Below are 7,142 nucleotides of genomic sequence, written 5' to 3'. Positions count from 1 at the left end.
AACATGGCAAGTAATGTATAAGTAACTAAAGCAGAGAAATTAAAATGTAAGAACAGTGGTACAGCGCTCAGAGATCCAGTTCTAAACAAATAGCCAATAGCAGCTGTGCCTTGTGCCCCAATTATCCCATAATAATTCATGACTTCCTGTTACCTTATGGACATCCTAGGAGCTACCTGTTCAAGAGAAAAACAGACTGATCTCTTAGCTTTTAATAACATTCTTTGTTTCATAAATGCTACCAGGATGTCATCATCTATCCTAGACCTATCTAGGAAAAGATTGCACACAGTGTCAAGTGTCTCATTTTCTCAGGCTTAAAATAATAAAATATATAATACATAATCTTCGCACAGCTTTGCATAACCTGACAGCTTTCTTCCAGGGAAACGGCCATGGTCAAAATTCATTTGCTCGTAATTATGGCTTGCTGATTTCCATTTGTTCTTTCATGAAACATTTATTAAATACTTTGTGTGTGTGTGTGTGTGTGTGTGTGTGTGTCAGAAAATGAGCTGGGTTCTGGGCATACGAAATAGAAATTGGCAAGTTTCTAACTTTTGAGGAAGTAAGAAAACCATGGATGGGAAACAGTACTTGGGTGAAATGTAAACAGGGAGGTATGGAGAGATTGGGCCAGAAGGTTGGAGAGAGGACTCAAAGTAAATAGGAAGATTGAAAACTGAAAATAAAGTAATAGATAAATTGGAAAATTCTAATAAAAATCACATTTGAAAACAAAATGGTCACTGCTATCTGTAATATAACAGGAAAGAGACACACTGATAATTTAAATAATATAATTAACAATTTTTAAAACATTGCAATTTTCAAGAATTCAATGAATGTTTACACAAGTCATTTACATCTCTTGCTTACACACACCACACACCACACACACACACCACACACCACACACATCACACACACACATACCACACACACACACACACACACACACACACACACACACACACACACACACAGAGGAAGAATCAGGGACTCAGTCTAATTGATTTGCTCAAGGGCAGTCAGTTATTGAATATCTCCCCACAATTCTTAGAGTTCTATTTGAAGGTGACATTTTTTTAAAGGCCAAGATGTGTGAGCTCCAGCTACTAACTAACTAACTAGCTAACTAACTAACTAACTAACTAACTAAGTCAGGGTAAATGGAATCTCCAAATGATTTAATGACCCAAAGTCTCCTGTAGGAATCACTGTAGTGATTCTAGAAGTGCTGAGTGAGCAGAGATCAACATGTGATGAAGAATCAAGGAATACAGAGAAAGTTCCTGTGGTGGAGACAACCTCCAGTATTATTATTGCAACTGTGCTTTCCAGATCCTCATCAGCATTGTCTGGGAGCATGCTGTTAGCACCCCACCCCAGCACAGACTGAGTTGGAATCAGCCTTTTAATAAGATCCCCAGAAAGTCTGAAGGATCATTAAAGTGTATTATCTGACCTAGGACGGATCTGAAAAAAAAAAAAAAGATGAAAAGATCTTTGGAATTTTACAGTCACAACTCTTTGTTATACAAAGTTAATGAATACAAAGGTAGTGCTTTAGAACACAGGTATAGCACAGGGGAGAGAAAGCCTGCTTATTTTGACTATAAAAAAAATGTATACAGTAATTTGACCTCATGGAGGACAGTGGCAGAAGGTCACAGTGGCAGAGGCTGTGGAGAGTGAGGAGCTAACAAAGTCTTTATGTGGTTATAAATTCCTGGAGCACTAATTCTAGTTATGGAGTGTTCAACCTGAAGCAGCTCTCCCCTAGCATCTGTCACTACTCCTCCTTGGGCTAAGCTGGAAGGAAGTGCAAAGCATTTCTAATTGAGTTGCTAAGGCCTAGGAAGAAAAGTGATAACTCAAAATAAACATTAAATGCTAATTCAAATATTTGTAGGTAACAGGGATTGGAATTGAAAGCACACTTAGTTAATTAGCTGGGGTCTTAAATCCCAAGTTTTATCACACCTAGTAAATGAGACTTGAATGCATTGTAAGCCTGACATGACAGCTCTGAAATCTTGCCTTCAAAACAAGCCCATGTAGGACATCGGGGATGTGAAGCAGGTTGTGAAGACTCTAATCTTCGCACAGCTTTGCATAACCTGACAGCTTTCTTCCAGGGAAACGGCCATGGTCAAAATTCGTTTGCTCGTAATTATGGCTTGCTGATTTCCATTTGTTCTTTCATGAAACATTTATTAAATACTTTGTGTGTGTGTGTGTGTGTGTGTGTGTGTGTGTCAGAAAATGAGCTGGGTTCTGGGCATACAAAATAGAAATTGGCGAGTTTCTAACTTTTGAGGAAGTAAGAAAACCATGGATGGGAAACAGTACTTGGGTGAAATGTAAACAGGGAGGTATGGAGAGATTGGGCCAGAAGGTTGGAGAGAGGACTCAAAGTAAATCAAGAAAGGTCTAGTGACGTTGGCCTTCATCACTAAATAGAATGTGTTGCATTATATACATTACATAGAATGTGTTTGATCACATTGCAGCAACCAAGTGGAGCAAAGCTTAATCCTCTTCTAAAGAAAAAGTAATAATCTGACCCTGAAGGGAGATTACAGACTTATGTAGAACTGAACAGGCAAATTATGGGACACGATGAAAAGCCAGATTCTCTGACTATATCGTTGCACATACCAAACCTATCGTGGCTGTTACAAGTAGCAGCCAATAGTACTACAGTTTGTAGTGCTTTGAATCCTCACGAATGTACCTGTGAATGTGTCACAGAGAAGAGCTGTCACCTGATTGTGGGTGTTCTGCTGATGTAAATCATTTCAACATGTTCCCTTCTCACAGTTTGGTTCTTCGTCCATCCATTTGATATGGTTGTGATGAACTGTAAATCAAAAGTAAGTGACCACCTTCCAATGTCCAGTTAAAGACTGCTAAGTGTTTGAACTACATTGCTTGACTTTCAAACACACTTATTTCATTTAATTATTTTTCTGGGGCATGCATCAACTATGCGGGCAAGTGCTATGCCAGACAATATGGAAGAAGAAACATTCTGGTAACACCGTTGTTGAGCGCTGGACCATTACACTAAGTGGCTTAATTCAAATGTGTAGAGCCTGCTCTACGTTCCACCCCTAGCACCACAAAAATAATTTTTAAATTCAAAACTAGTTGGCCAGAACTATGATCAACTAAATTATAATCCACAGTAATTAGATCTAAGTATCATTAGTTGTTCACTCCTCCCAGGTGATTTCATTGCATGCCTAGAATGGACAACCCCAGTGTAGAATTAAAAGGCCACAGAAGTCCCCAGACTATACCACTTTCCCTTCAAAAGAATTGAAGGCCCAGGGTATAATCTCAATATGGTCTAATTTTTTTGTTATTTCTAATATTATTTCATAGAGTGAAACACACAACAGGATTAGCAAGAATGAATTTCTGATAACATCACTTCACAACTTTCTTTGAAAATAATTGGAGGGCAGAAAATGTATGTGGTTATAGATATAGACATAGCACGGTACCTTAAGAGAGTAGGGTTCGATGACAAGGGATGCAGCTGCTACAATAATAGTGCTTATCATCACAAGTGACAAAATCACTTTGTGCACCAGAGCTTCAGTTTTGTCCTTGAACTGACAAATAATACTAGTATCAAAAGTTTAGTTAGGGTTCTTGGAACATTTGCCATGTTCTTAGAACAGCATTTGGTATATAGGCACAATATTTTTATGAAACAAATTTAGAGACATGAGTAAGTTTGTTTCAAGGGAAGATCTGACTGATTCCTAATGAGGAATTGAGGGAACTTTTCCCTGTAGAAAGGAGCCTGAAAAAGAGACCTGTACACTATTGTTCTTAGCATACCCCTTATACTCCAGTGTACAGTTAGTTAGGAAAGGTATTTCTGAATGGTCCTCATTGTATTTTCCAGATGTAAGCCTGAGTGGCCTCAAAAATTACTGGAAGTAAGAGGAGTGTTCATGATAAAAAAAACAAGTTCAGAGTTTCACACCTGATGGGGGACAAGTGAAACATAATTAGAAACCATTTACTGTCAGTCAATACCCAATTACCCATTTGATGCCCTCTTAGGATTAAAGGCATATTGACTTGCTTGTACCTTTAGGTATGTGGAACAAAAACAGATTACAAAGGCCCAGAATGAAAGATCCTTGTCCTGCACTATAGAACCCAATAAAGACCAGTGACACTGAGCTACAAAGAGCCAAAGCCTCCCTTAGGTGTCACCTCTCCATATTTTTGATTGCTTTTTTATATAGTAGGCTGAGCTTAACAAGGAGATAGGTGTCAGCTAAGGAGGTGAGCCACCTCGATTCAGAGAACACTCTTTACACATTCATATGTTCCCTTTACCAATTTTAACAAATGTAGTCACATGTTTGAAACATGAGCACTGATTTGTGTTCAGCATTAGGAACATGATTTTGAGGACACAGGCCTGAGTTCAGCTGTCAGGTAGCAACTGCATAAGTCAGGCTTCAATTTGTTGTGAGGGACTTCTACAAAACCAGCAAACCCAGAGTTTTGTACTGAAGTGTAATTTGTACTGTATTGGTAAGTTGTCATAGGGTTGTCTAAGGTCACGAAGCTGCAGGCTCAGGAGGCACGGTTACTCTCCTCAATTCAAACACAAGCATCTTTATGTCAAATAGTCTCCAGTACGCTCCGTCCTGGGTGAGGCTTCTCCCCTGGCTCTGAAAGGGAAAGAAACAAACAGCTAACCGTTAAGGGTGTTATAAACAGTGCATTCTTAAGAATGGCTGGACCACAGTGGGAGAGGATGTGTCTGGTCCTGCTGGGACTAGATGTCTCAGGGTGGGGTGGTACCCAAGGGGGCTTCCCCTTCTCTAAGAAAAAAAGGTAAGCTGGTAGTCAGGGAGAGATTTATAAGGGTGGGACTGGGAAGAGAGGGAGGAAGTAGGTGCTGTGATCAGGATATAAAGTGAATAAAAACATTACTGGGAAAAAAAAGAATAGCTGGAAGATAAAATACTTCTGATTAAGGTTAGAGTTTTTCATTCCATCGTACAGAAATGCCTACAGTGGCAACAGAGAGCCAACATTTCAGACATGAGAAGTCACCCATGAAAAGAAAGCTCAGTGGAGAATTCCAGTTGAGCATCTCTGCTTCTGCAGTGCATTCTGCTGGATGTTGTGAGCACTGTTCTGGTAATGTGACCTTTGTTCGCTCAAGCAAGTGACTTCTGTCATCTCTGCTAGGTGCTCCAAGCCCCTGTTTTCATGATGCTGTTTGTATCTGTCCACTATATACCATTTATTATTTGGCTTTTGCTTGCTCTACGTGTACTAAACTCACTCATTGTATAGCATGGCTATTGGAGACCATTTTCTAGATCACTCAGAACCCAGAGCAAAGTTATTTTGACCTAAAAATAAGAGATTTTACTATGGAGTTAAAAATAAGAAAATCATTAGGATAAAGCTAGCAAGGTCATTTAAAAAGAAGAGTCAAAATTGAAATGTTAATACAAGTCTGTATTTAAGCAAACAGACCTAACTTTACAATACAAGAATGCTTTCAAAATGAAGCCTGTAGTTAGCTCTTGTATTTATGTATAGTTTAATATTCCAGCTGTTCAGAAAAATCTTATTTTGTTGCACCAATTATTGATGAATATACAAAAGATCTCTAAATCAATGATGACAAGGAATGCATCACGCATAATTTTATCTTTAAAAAACCCATTTTTTTTTGTCTGGATAGCGTCTTCATTAATATTACCCCTGTGGTCCCAGCATGTCTATGTTCTCATTCCTTCAGCTTCTTGCCTTGTTCAGGAAAGAAGTTCTCAGCTGGGAATTTACATTCTTCACGTTCACACAGCCAGAGATACAATTTCACCCATATTTTTTTATAACTAAAGTATGTCAAGGTAATAAAAAAAAAACCCTCAATCCTCGTAATTTTGATTTCCACCAGGTTTCTGGTGTAGCAGAGACCAATTAGGATGGCATATAATGCCTTTGGGCTTTCCTTAAAATCGCTCTTAACAGTGTCCCAAAAGCCTCTAAAATGGGTGCGTGCAGGGTTTAGTGATGATCTGTCTATGGGGATGGCGGGCATGAGGATAATTATGCTTGTTTCCATTTCTCCTTCTCCTATGTATTCACCAGACGAATTAATAAAGATGTGGCAAGTAACAGCAGAGACCAAGAACCACAAGGCCAACAGTCTAACTGCTCCAATTTAGCACGAAGCTTGTGAGGAATGTTTAAGAGTATTAACAGTATTGTAGACACCGTTTATTTTTTTTAACTACTGAAGAGGTAGCAGAAACAAAACATTACCACTTTCTTTGTAGATGCATTACAACCCCAGATCACACCTAGCAGCAGCTCTGAACTTGTCATTTTTATATCACCAAGTCCCAAGAACACACCTTGGCATCCCAGCAGAGTTTGGGCTTCTTCTTTATCACTAGTGCCCAGGTCTATAATAATAGTGTGGTTGCTTTGTGTAGACACACAGAGGAAATAGCGGAATTTAGAGAGAAAACATCGTCCTTTTATTTAAGTTTTTCAAGATGTCTCCCAGAGTCCTAAGTCAGTGTCTTGTGAATTTCATCCCCATAGGATTCAAATCTTTTCTTCTGGGGTGACACTGCTGTTTGTTTTCTGAGGGAATAATAAAAGGGGAAAATTAATTTTTAAAGCACCCTGCCTACATAAAATAAGTAAGGTTTACTACACTAGCTTAGAGAAGGTAGCTTTCAAAACTTTCCTCACTGGTGCCAACTTTTCTTTTCTTTGGCATCATATTTAGTTGCTCTTAATTCAAAATGTAGACTAGACTTATTAGGTTCAGAGACTTTGTGTTTTTTTTTTATTATTATTTTTTAGTGTGTGTGTTTGTGGGTACATCCTTGCTTGTGTAAAACAACATTAGGTAAATCAGAGAACAACATTAAGTGTGAGCTGGTTGTCACCTCCCACAGTATTAAGGATGAGCCCCTTGTTCACGGCTGCACCTGTTGGGCATGGACCCTTCTTCACAACTGAACGTGGCTAGCTGGCTATGAGGTCCTGGTAGCTCTAACTCTCCTGTCTCCTCCTCCCATTTCCCTGAAGGGATACTTGGATCACAGAAGCATCATATCATACACCTT

The sequence above is a fragment of the Mastomys coucha genome, unplaced genomic scaffold (assembly GCF_008632895.1).
Source record: "Mastomys coucha isolate ucsf_1 unplaced genomic scaffold, UCSF_Mcou_1 pScaffold18, whole genome shotgun sequence".
Lineage (NCBI taxonomy): Eukaryota > Metazoa > Chordata > Mammalia > Rodentia > Muridae > Mastomys > Mastomys coucha.
This window is presented reverse-complemented; position numbering follows the sequence as displayed.